Source organism: Pleurodeles waltl, chromosome 4_1 (assembly GCF_031143425.1).
Source record: "Pleurodeles waltl isolate 20211129_DDA chromosome 4_1, aPleWal1.hap1.20221129, whole genome shotgun sequence".
NCBI classification, from domain to species: domain Eukaryota; kingdom Metazoa; phylum Chordata; class Amphibia; order Caudata; family Salamandridae; genus Pleurodeles; species Pleurodeles waltl.
In genome coordinates this window covers 797,060,830-797,079,070 of record NC_090442.1, presented here as the reverse complement: position 1 = coordinate 797,079,070, position 18,241 = coordinate 797,060,830, and positions in this window count along the sequence as shown.

Sequence of the window (18,241 nt, the reverse complement as noted above, 5' to 3'; positions counted from 1 at the left end):
ATGACTCAGTCCTGCCACTGCAGTGTCTGTGTGTGCAATTTTAAACTGCCAATTCAACTTGGCAAGTGTACCCACTTTCCAAATCTAAACCATCCCTTTTTATACATGTATGGGACCCCTAAGGTAGGCCTTCTGTAGTTCCATGAGCAGGGTGCGGTGTATGTTAAAGGTGGGACATGTAATTATGGCCCTCATTACAACCCTGGCGGTCCAAGACAGCCAGGGCTGTTTTGGAGGAAGCACTGCCAACAGGCTGGCGGTGCTTCCCATGGCATTACGACCGTGGCAGAAGTGCTGCGGTCACACCGCGAGGGCCGGCAGTTTCCCGCCACAATTGTCCCAGCGGTGTTAATCCGCCAGGGCAGGGGATTACGAGTCCCCTACCGCCAGCCTTTTCACAGCCAGGAAAAGGCTGGCAGTACGGGGAGTCGCGGGGCCCCTGGGAGCCCCTGCACTGCCCATGCCACTGGCAAGGGCAGTGCAGTGGCCACCTGACAGGGCCCGTGCAGTTTTTCACTGTCTGCTATGCAGACAGTGAAAAGCGCGATGGGTGCAACTGCACCCGTCACAAGGCCGCAACACCGCCGGCTCCATTTGGAGCCGGCTCCTGTGTTGCAGCCGAGATCCCTGCTGGACCAGCAGGCAGAAACTAGGTTTCCGCCCGCTGGCCCAGCGGGGATCTCCAAATGGCCGCGCCGGGGGTGCGGCGCCGCCCGCCAAGGTCGTAATGAGGGCCAATGTGTTTTATATGTCCTAACAGTGAAGTACTGCCAAATTTGGCTTTCACTGTTGCAAGGCCTATCTCTCTCATAGGTTAACACCTGGGTTGCCTTTAAATATTATTAAAGTGCATATTCCCTTAGGGACCAGATAGAAATATGGAGTTTATGGTCTCTGAGCTCACAATTTAAAAATACATATTTTAGTGAAGTTTGTTTTTTGATTGTGTGTTTGAAAATGCATCTTTTGGAAAGTAGGCATTTTCTTGCTTAAACCATTCTGTGCCTGTTTGTAGATTCCCTGTCTAGGTCAGTTTGACAGTTGGGCTGTTTGCACCTCTCTCTAGACAGAGACACAAAGGGAGCTGGGATGTAGCCTGCATATCCTAATGAGTCATCTGTGCTGGGAGGGAGGGGAGGAGTGGTCATTCACACCTGAATGGGCTGTACCTGCCCTCACGCAATGCAGTCTCTCACTCTCTGGTGTGTGTCTGGGGCCTAGTCTGGGCAAGGCAGGATCTCACAAACAAGAGAGACTGTCCTTTGAAGTAGGCCTACTTCAAAGGCAGAAAGGGGTATAAGAAAAGAACCCAAAACCCCTGCAGATGAGATTACTTCAAGGATTCAAGGGGAACCTCTGCCTGGAGAAGAGCTGAAGAGCTGAGGAGAAGTGCTGCACTGCCTGTGGCTGTCATTTGTGGAGCTATCCTGCAGTTGCTGCTTCTACCTGTGCAAGGGGTCAGAGAATGAACTTTGTTGCATTCCTGCTTGAGAAGTGACTCCAAGGGCTTGGAGTAGAGCTTGCCTTCTGTTTTGAAGTCTCAGGGACAGCAAAGGCTTCACCATCCAGATCTGAGTCTACTTTGTTGTGGGCTCTAGCTTGTGAGGGAGTGCCATTCTAGTTCCTGGACCCCTAAAGTGAATTCCTGGAGAATAACCAGCCTACCAATGCCAGATGACGCTGTGCCACTTCGTGAAGGATGCCGCTGCCTGGAACAGCCACGCTGCTTGCCCCGAGGCCGTGGACCTCACTGAGTGCCATTCTGATGACCCTGTGAGCTGATGCCGCTACCCCTGAACCGCAAAGCCGCCTGCCCCGAGGTCGTGGACTTTCGTAAAAGTCTAACGAGCCTGTAGGCCTCATGTCGCTGCAATCGCTGATCCTTCCCGACTTCGGTGACACAGGAGTGTCGTAAGTCCAAAGTCTGTGATGATCTGACTCCATCGCAGGTGGATGTCATCACAACCCTGTGAGGTCACCCTGAAGCATTGTAATTCTGCCGGACTTCGTATTGTCTGGAACCAAGGGACCGACTTCATATCCAACACCTCCTCACCTCCACTCCCCTGTACAGAGGATCAGACACTGCTGCACGACTCCGCTGTCTTCCTGCCTTGTGGCAGTGGAACCGAGGCTGCATCAGATCCAGCGAAGCCGCTCTCCCCGACTCCATGAACCGGCCTGTTTCCTACTTGTTCTGAAGGTATTTTACCTGGGGGTCGACCGACTCCGTGAACAGCACCATTGGGTGCGCATTGTAGGAAACGACACTGCTACAACGCAGTGTTTTACCAGCTTGCAGTGTTTTCACCTTAAATCACTGTTTTCTTTTTTTTAATTGCTAAATTCATATTTTTAACTGTATAGTGTGGATTTTTATCATATTTGGTATTGTTTATATAGATAAAATATTTAATATTTTTCAAAAGCTGTGTTGTGTCATTTTGTCGTGTTTTCACTGAGTTACACTGTGTTGGTACAAATACTTTACACATTGCTTCTGAAGTTAATCCTACCTGCTTGTGCCAAGCTACCAAGGGGATTAGCGGGGGTTACCTGAGGGTGATTCTCCTTTACCCTGACTAGAGTGAGGGTACTTGCTTGGACAGGGAGTAAACTGACTGCCAATCAAAGACCCAATTTTTAACACTAACTATAATGTCCCTGTTACTTTGTTTTTAGTGAATTTCTAATGTTTTTTAATGGTATTCTCTAACTGTAACATCCATGTTTTGCCTTTGTTTCTTTGTGAATTTCTATGTTATTTTTAGTGGTATATCCTAACTATAACGTTTCTGCAACCTTTAGTTTTTTTATTTAATTCCTACATTTTGTTTTCAGAAAAATATATATTAATAAAAGACACCTTACTATATCATTTCTTTAAAAACCCAATACATACTTCCTGTTCCAGGCTCTGCAGGGGATCTGCATATCCGAAATGGCTTTTAACAAGTCCTAAAAACATGAACAGAGACTATAAAATTGATGTTTGAGGGAAGTGATTTATTAAAATTACATATATATATATATATTCCAATAAGTATTTCCAGCTTGCAAGGTTATTTTAATACATATTCCTGGATTCACAGTGATGTCGTGGCATGTTGGCAGGTTAAAACACCTGCCAACCTTTTCTACTGGAAGTTCATTCCCATTTTTTTGTTCTTTGGGTGTGTCTGCTGAATAATCACACCTATCCAACAGAGTTAGATGCTTTTGTCTTTTCTTGGTGTTTTATCTGTTTGTGGAAAAAGTGGCATCTGGACAAGACAGAGGAGAGGAGTAGAAGCATGGACAACCTTCTAATGAAAATGAGGAACCCCCGGAGAAAAAGGAATCGATTGTGAGGAAATTCTTTTCAATTCCTTCCGATGAGATGGTGAGAAGAAGGTTGTCTCTAAGGTTGTCAAATGCAACCTTTGCAGCAAGGAGTTCTCTAGGGGGATGAGTTGGAAATACTCACATTAGACAAGCAGAATGTTCAAGCACCTACAGACGATCCACCCTCACCACCTCCCAAGGGCAGAGATTGAAAAAGATACACTGGACGACTCAACATTGGTGCAGTTAGTTCCCTGGGACTTAGTGCCAGTTGCAGTTAAATCAAATCTGCCCCCTTTGATTTTAGAGCTCTTACAAATTGGCACATTTTGTACAATCTGCAAGAAAGAGATCACTGTTGGGGAGGAGTCAATTCATGCTCTGATAGAGGCTGTAAAAAGCCACCATTGTTATTTTTTTTTTACTTGTAGCGTTTAATTTCTAGACTTTATGTTATAATTGCAGTCATTAAAAAAAAAAAAAAGACCAAAACAATACCAAAAGTTCCAAAAAGACAAACAAAGTTCCAGAAACTTTGGTTTAATGAAAGAAAAGGTATGTCCTATGTTTGTTTGTCAATTTCTGAATACGTGTTTACTTCTACACATGTTTTAGTTTGGATGTGTTAGAGATTGTGAGTGGTGTCTAAGTGTATGTGTGGGTGGGAAAGTGAGTTTGTCAGTGTCTGTATGGGTGTGTGAGTGGGTGTTCTGAGTGGTTGTATATATGCCTGTAGAAGTATGTGAGAGGGTATGTGAGTGGCTGTATCAGTGTATGAGTGGGTGTTTGAGTTGCAGGAGCAGCATGCTAGTGGGTGTTGTATTTGTGTGTTAGTGAGTGTGTGAGTTGCTGTATCATGAGTGAGTGGGTGTGGGTGTCTGTGTGGGGGTGTGAGTATCCATATGATTGTGTGAATGGGTGTGAGACTCACTGTATCACTGTGCATGGATGTGTGTGTGGCTATATGGATGAACAAGTGAGTGTGAGTGTCTGTGTTGGTATGTGAATGGGTGTATAAGTGGTTGTGGATGTTTGTGGGTTTGTGAGTGTCTATATTAGTGTATGAATGGGTGTGTGAATGGCTGTAAAGGGGTGTGAGAGGATATGTGAGTATCTGGGTCAGTGTGTGACTGGGTGTATCAATGGCTGCATGGGTTTCTATGAGTGTGTCAGTTGCTGTATCTGTGTGTGAGTGGGTATGTGGGTTTGTGTGAGTATGTGAGTGTCTGTATCAGTGTGTGACTGTCTGAGTGGCTGTATCAGTGTGTGAGTGGGTGTGTCACTGGATGAATCAGTGAGCAAGTGGATGTATGAATGGCTATATCGGTGTGCCAGTGGATGCATGAGTGTCTGTGTGGGTGTGTTACTGGGTGTGTGGGTTTGTGAGTGTTTCTGTGGGACTGGGTGTGGGTATGTATGTGGGTGTGTGAGTGTCTATACTAAAGTGTAAGTTGCCATATCTCTGTATTAGCGAGTGTGTCATTGGCTGTACCAGTGTGTAAGTGGATGTGTGAATGAATATATCAGTGTATCATTGAGTGTGTGTGTCCTTGTGGGTGTGCTATTGAGTGAGTGGGTTTGTGAGTGTATCTATGGGAATAGGTGTATGGGTTTGTGTGTGGGTATGTGAGTGTCTATCACTGTGTGAGTGGGTGTGTGAGTGGCTGTATTAGTGTGTGAGTGGGTGTTTGAGTGGCTGCATGGGAATATAAGTGGGTGTGTGACTTTGTAAGAGGGTGTTTTTGTAACTGTAGTCTGGAACGCCCTGACAGTGTAGACTTATGAAACAACACTGATTAGTAAACTACATTACTACAAAAGATGGTGCCATGGATCTCTATAAAAAGAAACATTAAACAAATATGATTTAGTATTACAATTTCTAAAAGTATTATCTAAAATTAGAAATGTCAACAATGTATAACTTCATAATAGGAACAGATCACTACACATTTCACATGCTGTGATGCTATGTTATGATTAAAATAATCATGTTATTTTCCCTTTATTACTGCTCTCAGTTTTTATACTTATATACCATAAGTAATGTACAGTATAAAGAATCATCCTTGAACAGTGGGTAAAAAACAATCATATAGATTGTATTAAAAAAAAACCTTGGAAGAGCACACTCTCTCACTGTAAATAAGCAACATGCATTGCACTCACTGTAAGTTTTTTAAATAAATCATTTTACTTGTACTTGCTCTACTGTTCTAAAGAAATATATGGTGAAAATGAGACCTTCATCATTAGAACTATTACTATCTATATATGGCACATTAGCATTTGCAAAGCCTTATAAAGATATCACCCCTGGATACCATATGATGTCAGAAATACTGATAATGTATCCACTACAACTAGATTATTCCACTTTTACAACTGTAATCCTCCTTAGAACTTTGGTTCTAGAAACAGACACGAATTTGATAACTTAAAAGGCAAACTTTGCTTGAATTTTAAGTTCCTATCTTTGTATTTTGCCCATCCATTAAATAGACAGTTAAGTGGGGTCATGAGAGAGCTGGCGCACAACAAAATCTTTCAACCTTGACTACGCTTCACTTGTTCACCAATCACACAAATATGGTCCTACATACCTAACTCGCTAAAAGATAAACTGTAAGACTTTTGGGAGATGAAAGCAGTTGAATTACTACCAAATCTGGTGCAGCTATGGGGCTGGTGAGGGACCTAAGATGGAAGCCACTATATGGACACTGGTGACTCAGGCAGCATTTCTGCTCTGCGATTAATGTATGGACTGCAGTGCTAGTAGAATTTGGCTACTGTCGAGGAGTGCCCTGTGGACCCCACATATGTGCCATTTTGCAGACTAAGCCTGGTGTATGACATTGGAGACTGTAATACCTGCAATGGAGGAGGCGGCGAGAGTTTGCCTGGGCTGAATCACGTTGTCATTTGACTTCCATGATACAACTGAATACTTAAGGGCCCACTGCTCTGCTACCCGAGGCCATGTGTGGTGCGCCGTCACCGCATAGAGCACCCAGTCTGCTTGTGCCCCCCTTGCACTGGTTTGAGACGGTACTGGGAGGGCTACTCACAAACTACGCTACAAGTGGGCATACACCCCACCTGCCACTCTCTCTATGTGCTTGGTGTAACGGCACATCAAACTAATATTCACCCCCAACAGTTGAGGATCTCGTATGACTGCTCTTAAACTCTCTGTAAGATCAGGATGCGAAGAAATCAGCTGACGGTCTGGGAACTTCTGTAGTGGATGCAGGGGCAACGGAGCTAAAAAGTGAAGATGCTGACATGAAGACACTCCTTCTAACAATAAAATACAGCTTAACTTCCTAGAGGCAAAAATGGACATCATGTGCACTAGAATTGACTCCATGGCCCACAAACCTGAGAAACATGATTGACGTCTTCAAGAAGAGGAGCAATGCCTGTCCACTGTGGAAGACATTGCTGCTTCCAGAGATGAATAACTCCTCAACCTGGAAAAAATACTGAGGGTGATTGCTACTAAAAATGAAGCTTTGGAGGCACAATTGCGCCAACACAACTTGCACTTCCTACGAATCCTAGAGACCACCAACACAGGTAGAATGGAAGACTATGTCAAGAGGCTACTCAAAACACTCTTTGGTGCAGGCTCCGTCTCACACATGTTTATTGTGGAAAGAGCTCACCGTTCATTGATGACTAGACTCTCTGGGTGCTCAAGCACTGCCTATAATCGCCCAATTGAATAATTAAAAAGATCAAGCTCTCCGGCTTGCAAGCGAAGAGAAAATCTTAACATTTGATGGAAATACCGTGTCTATTTTCCCAGACTTTACTGTTGCAGTTCAGGTTGCCTGCAGAAAATTCACAGTGATTAAGCACAGGCTTCAACAGGCAGCTGTACCATATGCAATGCTATACCCAGACTGATTATGCATCACCATTCAGGGGAAAGGTCACATCTTTGGCAATCTGCAGCAAGCCTAGGACGTCTTAAGGAAGCTCTCTCTTGGTGCAGTGAGGCTGGAGCACTGAGGTGTTTGATCCAGATCTGCCTCATCAGCGTCAAACATTGGCTGAAGCCAACCATTGTGGCTCATCACTGGAGTTAGTGGTGACCTATTCAGATGTCCCACACAGTTCAATCTGCTCCCAGCCGCACATTTATACCTTAGTCGGTTAAATCATACCTTTTATTGGTTATGCAGTTATTACAGGAGTGTCAATAGACAGGTAAACCCCAGATACTCTCGTTAGCTCCTGGAGGACCCCCCATGGCTCCTAAAGTGACCCTAGCAGATTATCTCTACATCCCTTAACGGGTTATTGTTTTATTGCTATTGATTGCCTTCCTTGTCGGCGTGAGGTGATATATCGTTGTCTTGGCCACAAATCCTGTGGCATCACTGCCGCTTCGCACTGGGCTGGTGTGTGATAAGATACCAATCTTTTCTGTATCTGTATGTCAATTTCTTAAAGTTTGGGAGGGCTGTATTTCTCTGGCAAAGTTAGGATGCCAGTATTGGAGGGGGTGGTAGTTGAGAGGATTTGTTTGTCACAAAGCGCACGATTTTACCTGTTATGTTCATTATGGCACATGCGATATTCAGTACTGTGTTATTTCTAACGCCATGGAATAGAAAACAGGTTTTATGGTGGGTCCTGAGCAGTTTCCTAGCACTAACATTCCTACTAATATCAGATATGCAAAGTACAGATGTCTTATGTGGAATGTTTGAGGATTGGGAGACCCACGCAAGTGTAGACACATATTGGCATATTTAGATAGGCATGACGTCCACATCGCATGGCTACAAGAAATACATTTTACAGTAGGAACAGGCACAAAATTTGCCACCTGCTTGGCTTCATATAAGCTATACTCAGCTTACTCGTCCTACACAAGAGGCAGTATCACACTTGTACATACCGGAGTACTTTATGTCCCACAAGGAGCTATAAGTGATGATCAAGGTAGATGCACAATTATATGGGGCAGAATACATTCCCATTCCCTTATTATTGCTAATTGTTATGGTCCCAATGAAGATGATGATGCCTTTTTCTATAGACTTTGGGAACTGATCCTAGACATTTACCTAGACTGATACTATGGGGTGGAGATTTTAATGTGGTGCTAAATGTAGAAATGGATTGCTCTCCTGGTCACAATATAATGCACAGTGTGGCAGCCCGACACATAGCAGACAATGTGAGAAAACAATTTAGTAGACACTTGGAGGCAATTACATTCCAGTGCAAAGGAAGGCACATGTGACTGTGGGGAGCACAACAGCTGGTCTAGGTTAGATTATTGGTTAATATCTAGAGGAATGTGTGGCTGGATCCATGAAGTGCTACACATATCTAGAACTTACTCAGATCACTCCCCAGTACTGATGGTACCAGATATACCCAGTAAGGCCCTGGATGGAACCACTTGATGGCTCTTGCCCTTGATACTTCTAGATGCTCCTTTCCCAGAGGAGCTGTGTCACAATATTGCTGATATCTTAACATGCAATGCAGACTCTGTCCCATGGATGGTACGAAATGGAAAGCATTTAAAGTTACTATGAGAGGCTACTGCATTGCTAAAAGCACTGACATACTCCGAGCACTACTCACCAGTCTGGCCCAACTAGGAAAAGATCTTAAACAACTTGAGAATGCCACTCGGGACCTCACTATATCCCATAAAATAAGAGTAACAATATCAGAGTTTCAGGATATGGCTGACAGAGAATGCCTATATCAAGGCAAATATGCCAAGGCTCAAGCATATGGTGAAGGAAAAAGGCCAGGTCACACCGAGGCCACCATGACTTGTAAATCACCCACCACTGATGTGATACTAGAGATAAAAAGTCCTAAGGGTCAACTATGCAGGGACATGCCAAGTATCCTCTATGCTATTGTGCTTTTTAATCACTGCCTTTATAGCTCCCGCAGGCTAGCGCAAGTAAACATACCTGGGTTTCTAGATAATGTAGTGTTTGGATGGATAAGTGATGTTCAGTGGGAATTCCTTTCTGAGAAGATCACCGATGATGAAACAAGGGAGGCGATCATGCAACTTCAGTCAGGCAGGGCCCCAGGGCCTGATGAGCCCCCGCTGATTTTATAAAACTTATGCAGACTTACTAATACCCACCCTAAAGGCGGTCTACCAGGCGGCCTAAAAGGTAGGCAAGCTGTCTCCCATGATGCGCGAAGCCGTGCTTCTGGCCCTGCTTAAACCCAGTAAGTCACCTGATGAAAGTGATTCATATAGGCCTCTCTCAATGATTAATTGTGATGGTAAGATCCTAACTAAAATTCTCACTAATTGCCTTTCACTGCTCATGCTTTTTCTTGTGAGGCCTGATCAGTCAGACTTCAAATTCTTGACCCGGACCTAGCTGCAGTGACAGTCTTCCTTAACGCCACCAAGTCCTTCAACTCTCTCAAGTGGGATTTCCTGATGGCTATCCTTCGATGAATGGGGCTTCCGCAACCCTACTTGTCATGGATTGCCTTTTGCACTCCCAACCAACAGCGCAAGTAGGTATCAATGGCCTATTTTCTGAATAACTATACATATCCAGAGGCACCAGAAGGGCTGCCGAATGTCACTGCTACTATTTGCGTTGGCAGTGGAACCCATGGTGGCTAAGTTACGTCAATGGCACTGGGAGTATGCTATTGGCTATCCATCCAGACATCTCCTTGTGTCGCTGAATGCAGATTACATCACCCTCTATAATAAGAACCCACAGGATAGTCGCAATGGAATCTTGCATGAATTATTCGACTTTCAAGAGTTATCTGGCATACAGATTAATTGGGGTAAATCCCATATCTTTCCTTTGATACCTACTGCGCAACCTTCCATCCCTCATTTCCCCTTACAATGGCGTTCAACAGACTTTAAATACTTGGGGATGATAATTGCTAGAGTTAAAGAGGAAACACTGAGGACAAACTATGGGGTGGTGCTATCACTAATTACAGACAGCATCATTAGGTGGCTTTTATTACTACTTTCCCTGGCGGGGCAAATTTGACTCATGAAAATGATTATATTATGAAAATATGTGTACTTATTTTTAACTATACCATATTCTCCCTTGTGGGCCTTTTTTCAGGCTCTCTGTACTCAATTGATAAGACTCACCTGGGGTGGCAAGCAACCTAGACTTCACTGGGGTGTTCTTACACTCCCCTTCTCTAAAGATGGATTTGAAGCTTAGAACATGTGATTGTACTATCTATGCACTCAAGCGCATTATGCCATTTATTGGTACAAGCCCACCCCATTAATGCCACATTTGGCTGTTGAGGAGGGTTACAAAACTCCGATACACCTAGCCTCTTAGTTAGGTGTCACACTGCATTTCCCGAATTCAATAGATTTCACTGTAGCCTGCATTTCCAAAGCATGATTAAAACTAGAACAAAAAGCAGGGAAAAAGTGCTATATTCCCCACTGATCCCACTACAATGTCTCCTTTTATTCCTGTTACACATGAAGCTACATGCCATCGGCTTCTCCGACAATGAGGTTACCTGAGATGGGGAGACCTGTTCAAAAAAGCATGTTCCTGTCCAGTGTGCAATGTTTTGAAGGTGAAGTGCTGATGTCACTAGATATATTCACCTATGTCAAAATTAGACATAGGCCCTCATTCCAACCCTGGCGGTCTATGACCGCCAGTGTGGAGGGCAACAGAAAAACCGCCAACAGGCTGGCGGTGCTTCCAGGGTCATTCTGACCGCGGCGGTAAAGCCACGGTCAGAACATGGGAACCGGCGGTTTCCCGCCGGTTATGCCATGGGGATTCCGACCCCCTTCCTGCCAGCCTGTTTCTGGCGGTTTACACCGCCCGAACCAGGATGGCGGGAACGGGTGTCGTGGGGCCCCTGGGGGCCCCTGCACTGCCCATGCCACTGGCCCCATGAAGATTTTCACTGTCTGCCCGCCGCGGTCAGAATGACCGCCATAATGTCAAGGTAGCTGTCCCAAGCTTCCCCAAGGAACCTCCAAGATTAAATGCACCACACATACTAGTTCAGACAGAGACACGCAACACTTAGGACCTCATTATGACCTTGGTGGATGAGATACGCCGTCATAAACTCAACGGATATCCCACCTGCCATTTTGGAAGTTCCAAAGGATATAATAGAGCTTGTAACATGGTGGATGGGATATCCTTAATCTCCATTGCGTTCGTTGCCTCACAACTAGAAATGGTATCTTCCATGGAATGAACAAGAGCCCACAGGCAGGAAGACATAGGCACATATATTGCTGATAACATTTGGAGTGCCTGTTGCATGCAAACAGAAAAGATTGCTCCAAGTAGGCGTATTATAAATTCCTTCATATAATATATTACACACCACAGCGCCTGCACCATTATGGATTAAGCCCCGAAGATAGATGTAAGCAGTGTAACATGGAAGAGGCAGATTTTGTTGCATCTAGCCTGGGCATTTGAGGCCATCCGACTGTATTGGACTGCAGTGGAAAATGCACTGCATGAAATGACGATAAAAAACTAGCACTCACCCCTTTCCTTTCTTTATTATGATACAGGGAACAAATTGACTCATCCTATAGATGATTTGTGGCACAAGCGCTACTGCTAGCAAATCAAAGAGTCGCTTGCAGGTGGGGTGGCGGGAGTGTACCTAAATTTAAGAAATGGGTAACTGACATAATCTACTGCAAAAAACAACTAGACCTGTATGCCAAGGCCCAGACATATATGGAGCCCTTTACAGTATTACCTGTTAACGCACCCTCCTGACCCTATAACCACAGAGGACACAGAGACTGCATCACCACACTTCGAGTGCACTTCCTGACCAAAGTCCAAGTATGATAGGTCAATAAATATTGATGTGGGAGCTCATAGGCTGAATATGACCTAAGATATGCATGCCATGTAGGCCACATCATCACAAGCACACCTGAAAATATGTGTACCTGTCCCAACCTGCTACACACTCACATTTCATATGTCCCTCTGATAAGATGAGCTCTTCAAATGATGGATAGGCCTGAACATTCTCTGTGTATACAGAGTATATCTATTTCATGATGTATGATGTGCTGATTTACTCTATTGGTAATCGACATACTATACTTCTGAATGGTTTATATTTGATGGTTGTACTGCAGCAAAAAATAATAAATAAAGATACAAAAAATAGACAGTGTAGTGACCAGCTGTAACACCGACTCCTAATGAAAAAGTATAATAGCAATAGCACTATGGGGGTCATTCTGACCCTGGTGGTCCAACGACCGCGGGAGCACCGCCAACAGGCTGGCGGTGCTCCCATGGGCATTCTGACCGCGGCGGTACAGCCGCGGTCAGAAACGGAAAACCGGCGGTGTCCCGCCGGTTTCCCGCTGCCCTGGGGAATCCTCCATGGCGGCGCTGCAGGCAGCGCCGCCATGGGGATTCCGACCCCCTTACCGCCAGCCTGGCTCTGGCGGTTTTGACCGCCAGAACCTGGCTGGCGGTAACGGGTGTCACGGGGCCCCTGGGGGCCCCTGCAGTGCCCATGCCACTGGCATGGGCACTGCAGGGGCCCCCTAACAGGGCCCCACCAAGATTTTCAGTGTCTGCCAAGCAGACACTGAAAATCGCGACGGGTGCAACTGCACCCGTCGCAGCCCTTCCTCTCCGCCGGCTCCATTCGGAGCCGGCATCCTCATGGAAGGGGGTTTCCCGCTGGGCTGGCGGGCGGCCTTCTGGCGGTCGCCCGCCAGCCCAGCGGGAAACTCAGAATTACCGCGGCGGTCTTCTGACCGCGCAGCGGTATTCTGACGGCGGGACTTTGGCGGGCGGCCTCCGCCGCCCGCCAAAGTCAGAATGACCGCCTATATGTTTTTCCAAAAGTAGATATTATTCCTGCTTCAAGGTTTTTCATCTTGGTTTCTAATTTGCTGCCATCTCCTCTGCATTGTTGTAGCATTAAAATAACATACTTGCCACTTCTAGCTACATGTAAACTGGATAATTTGTGTACATATTGTTTTGAGTAGCTTGCCTCAGCAATTTGCCAAAAGTTGCACTTTTGCAATCTTGGTAGTGTTAAATAAATAAAAAGGTCAGAGTCTATTTTTACAGTTGGTGTGTCTGAGAAATCTTCACATTCATGGCTCCATGAGTAACTAAGCCCTAATAACTTATCAATAGATATTACCTATTCTCCTAGAACAGCATATATCACCACTAAAACTCCTTTGCATCCTCTTGAGTGTTTCAAGTAAACTGTACAGATCCACTACATATCTACAAGGTCTAGAATGTGAAACACAATGTGTTTTAGTTCTGTAACTACACAGACATTACAACAAAACACACAGTGCAGAACACAATGCCCTTTGTTGGTTCTGTTCAATTGCACGTACAACATGAGGTAATGCAAAGTGCATGCTTAGCACAACATTAGCATAGCAGTTGACAGAGGGGTTTAACACCTGGTAACCAACAATATCTCCCTCATTCTCAATTTTAATTTTCTTAACCACTTTGTTCTTCTCTTTCATTCTCCCACAGATTCATTGGAGCTCCTTTAGCTTGTTTCATCTGATACAGTTCAATAGCATCCCCCATAGCCCTTCTTGAATACAGTGGATGGATACTGTAGTGCTCATATATTTCTTCAGATCTACTTCTATCCATTTTTTCAAACTGTCTTTTTGAAGACAATATTTGTTCCTCCACATGACTTCCATTTGCAACAATATCTACATCTTTATAGTACACATTATTCTCCTTTAGGTAGAAAGTAGGTGTCCTGACCTTATTCATATCCACTAGTTTCTGTCAGATTGTTTTGTTTTGTTGTGGCCACACTATTTACTAGATTAACTAGTGGTTCTTCCAAATCTGCCTCTACACCCACAGTTTCAATATTGTGTTTAAAATCTAAAGGTACGCCCACAACTCTACCTTTAAGGCCTTTCTATAGCTCACTTGATAGTAGCTTCTCCCTCTTCAGTTCCATACAAACTATTGCTTGAAAGGGGTGCATAGATTGTATCACTATTGTTCCATGAACAGTTAGATGCCAAAGTTCAATGGCTTTTGAACCACCAATAATTCATTATATATTGCTCTGGCAGGCATTTTGTTGTCCTCTAATTTATCATAGAAATACTTGCAGATGGTATGGCATGTTGACAAATCAAAACATTCTTCCACAAATAAATATACTGGAAATTCTATCCTTTTTTCTCTGTTTTCTCATTCCATTTCCAAGAACACATCAATATTTTAAATTCAGCCTTTGTAGTGAGTACGCTGACAACAAATACAAACATAGTTGGGTTTCTCTGTAAAAACTGCATTTGTTCATTTCACCTAAACACAATGCAGCATTTTTTACAAAATAATGTCTTCCAACTAAATTTCACATTTTTGAATGATGAACAGCCAAAAATAGAAAATGATGAAAGGTGCTGGTGCACACTTTTCTGGATTGAAACACCTTTGAGTTTCCTTGTAAATTAGTGTATTTCCTCACTTTGCAGCACTGCAATTTTCTGCCTCACACTTTTACTTGGAAGTTAATGTTGAAAAGTTCTTAATATATCATTTGATTCCTGGTGAACACTACAAATACTACAGTATTCCCATTTGTATACAGGGGCATGTCTACACCTTCCTTGTACCTCCTCAGCTATCTCTTCTTCTACATTTATAGGAGCCATCTCCTTTTTAGTATTGGGAGTACCTTTTTGCCTCATACCATGGGCCAATTGTTTTGACTGCATGCACTAATGTGTTCTCTTGTAAATAGTTTTCTTCATTAAAGAAAGCCTTAGTACTAGTTGTATCCTTCCATTCTCCTTCAAATATTTTGTAAACATTACTTTTATTAATAAGCCTTTTTTTTTGCTTTTTCTCTTTATGGGCAACACTGTTTTCACCAGTGTTCCCATTTTGTTCCGTATCAAGATAAATAGTTTCTGCTTCAGGGCCAATGCTTCATCAACCATACTTTCAATATGTTGTTTTTGCTTCAATGCTGCCCTTCTTCTCTTACTCTCCCTCATGTTTCATACCAAATTTTCTATTACCATAGTAGAAAACATTTTCATTTATATTATTTTAAATGGTTTCTCTCTACTTGTCACACTAGCTGTATTCTTATACAATTTTTTACTTCCAATGTCACGTACTCCTCCCCTTTTTGAGTTGATTTCAAACTCTGCCTTTTCTTTGCATTTTTTTCCATATTTTTCAGTTTTCCACATACTGTTATAAGAAACTCCTCAGTTCTCTTACCAGCAACTCGCTTTTCCCACTATATCCTCCATATTATTTGTTTCCTTCTTTTTGTCTTTTTCGGCATTTGAAATCCTTCTCTTTAAAACACAGGTAGATGTCTGAAAATCAAATAAAGAATACATTTACCTTTATATTACATAGTACTACAGTATGTACTACAAGCATGTAAGTAGCTACATAAGTGGTTATGTCAGTGTGTAACAGGCTGTGTAAGCCTGTCAGCATGAATGTACAAATGCGCAGATGAGTTACTGTGTAGATGGGTGACGGTGTGTCAATACTTGAGTACAGATGTAAGTGAGTGTATCAGTGCCTCTGTGGGTGTGTCACTGGATGTTGTAGGTAACTATGTTGGTGTGTGACTGGCTGTCTTAGTACCTCTATGGGTCTCTAAATGGGGATGTATGTGGCAATATGGATTGTTTACTGGCTGTGTTAGTGGATGGTGGAGTATTTTTCTGCATGTGTAAGTGGCTCTGTTAGTGGTGAGTACATAAGTGTTGGGTCGGTATGTGATTGGATATGTAAATGCCTCTGTCTCTATCTGACTGGGTGTGTGAGTGGCTGCATGGCTTGTAAATAGGTATGTGAGTGGCTGTATGGGTGGGTATCTGAGTGTATAGTTGAGTGTATGGGTGTGTAAGTGTGTCTGTAACTGACTTAGTGCTGGGTACATGAATGGCTGTACAGGTGTCTGAGTGGGTGGGACAGTGCCTGCATTTATGCTTGAAAGACTTCATAAGTGGATACATAGGTAAGTAAATGAGTGCATGAAGGTATTTATTGGTGTCTTTCTGAGTGTGTCAGTTACTGTCTGGCTATATGTGTGGTGGGTAAATAATTGGTTTTCTAGGACAGTAACTGGGCCTACAAGTGCCTGCCTGACTGTGTGAGTAGGTACACATTATATACTATTAAATGATATACTGTAATCAATCACCCATATCTACTTCCAAACTCAATAAATTCATATTAGCTTACTAAAATAACTAAATGTTGTATTTAGCCATTTCTCTTCCTCCTTAGCTGTGCACTATGGGCCTAATTCACAAAGGTAAACTTAAACCAAAAGTCTAAGGTGGTCATTACAACCCTGGCGGTCGGTGTTAAAGCGGCGGTGAGACCGCCAACAGGCCGGTGGTAAAAAAAATGGAATCACGACCATGGCGGAAACCGCCAACAAAGACAGCCACTTTAACACTCCGACCGCCACCGCGGTACAAACAAACAGCGCGGCGGTCACCGCCAACAGACAGGCGGAGGACAATGTACCGCCCACAGTATCATAACCTACCAATCCGCCACCTTTTCTGGGGCAGATTCACCACAAACAAAAACACAGCGGAAACAGGACTTCGAATAGAAAACGCTCACCTCTACACACCCCACGAGGAATCCAGACGCCATGGAACCCAAGCTCCGGAACCTGCCAGCCCTTATCTTCTTGTTCCTCTACCAGGAGCACGAACGCCGGCGGTGAAGACCACTGTGAGTACTGCACCTACGACACAGGGGAGGGGGAGGAAATAAACAGGGACACACACATGCAACACCCCCACCCCCACCCTCACCCACCACAACACACACACTAATGCAGCATGATACATTACAGTTACACCCCCCAAACCTGCCCCGGAAGAATGCAAAGAGAAAAGCAAATGAGTGTAACCATTGTAATATATTAAAATCCAGTACGCAAAAATATATATACACTATAAACAAATATATACACCAAGAATAGTAGTCCAGGTAGTGCTCCATTGAAGTCTGTGGAACACTGGCCCCACACGGCATGGGCGAGGCCCACACTCAATCCCTGAACATGATGGAGAGAACACTGCAAGGGCACCAGATAGCAATAAAGCAGACACCTCAGGGGGAAGGGAAAGGGGGGCACCTCAGCCGGTTGAGTGCACGACGTCAAATCCACGAGGGGGCCACATGCCCACTGTTCAATCCTGGGGAGTGCAAAGTCACAGTCTCTCAAGTCTCTACAGTGGGTGGGTTGCCCACTGTTCCATCCTGGGGAGTGCAAAGCCACAGTCTCTCAAGTCTCTACAGTGGGTGGTTTGCCCACTGTTCCATCCTGGGGAGTGCAAAGCCACAGTCGCTCAGGTCTCTCCAGTGGGTAGTTTGCCCACTGCTTTATCCTGGGGAGTGCAAAGCCACAGTCTCTCAAGTCTCTACAGTAGGTAGTTTGCCCACTGCTTTATCCTGGGGAGTGCAAAGCCACAGTCTCTCAAGTCTCTACAGTGGGTAGTTTGCCCACTGTTCCATCCTGGGGAGTGCAAAGCCACAGTCTCTCAAGTCTCTCCAGTGGGTGGTTTGCCCACTGCTTTATCCTGGGGAGTGCAAAGCCACAGTCTCTCAAGTCTCTACACTGGGTGGTTTGCCCACTGTTCAATCCTGGGGAGTGCAAAGCCGCAGTCTCTCAAGTCTCTACAGTGGGTGGTTTGCCCACTGCTTTATCCTGGGGAGTGCAAAGCCACAGTCTCTCAAGTAGATAACAGTCTCCATTGGTTCTGGAGGGGGCCTTCTGCTCAGAGTGCTTCATCCTGCCAAGGACTGAGGTAGTGGATGTATCTATCCACTGGTTCTGGAGGGGGCCTTGTGTACAGAGTGCTTCATCCTGCCAA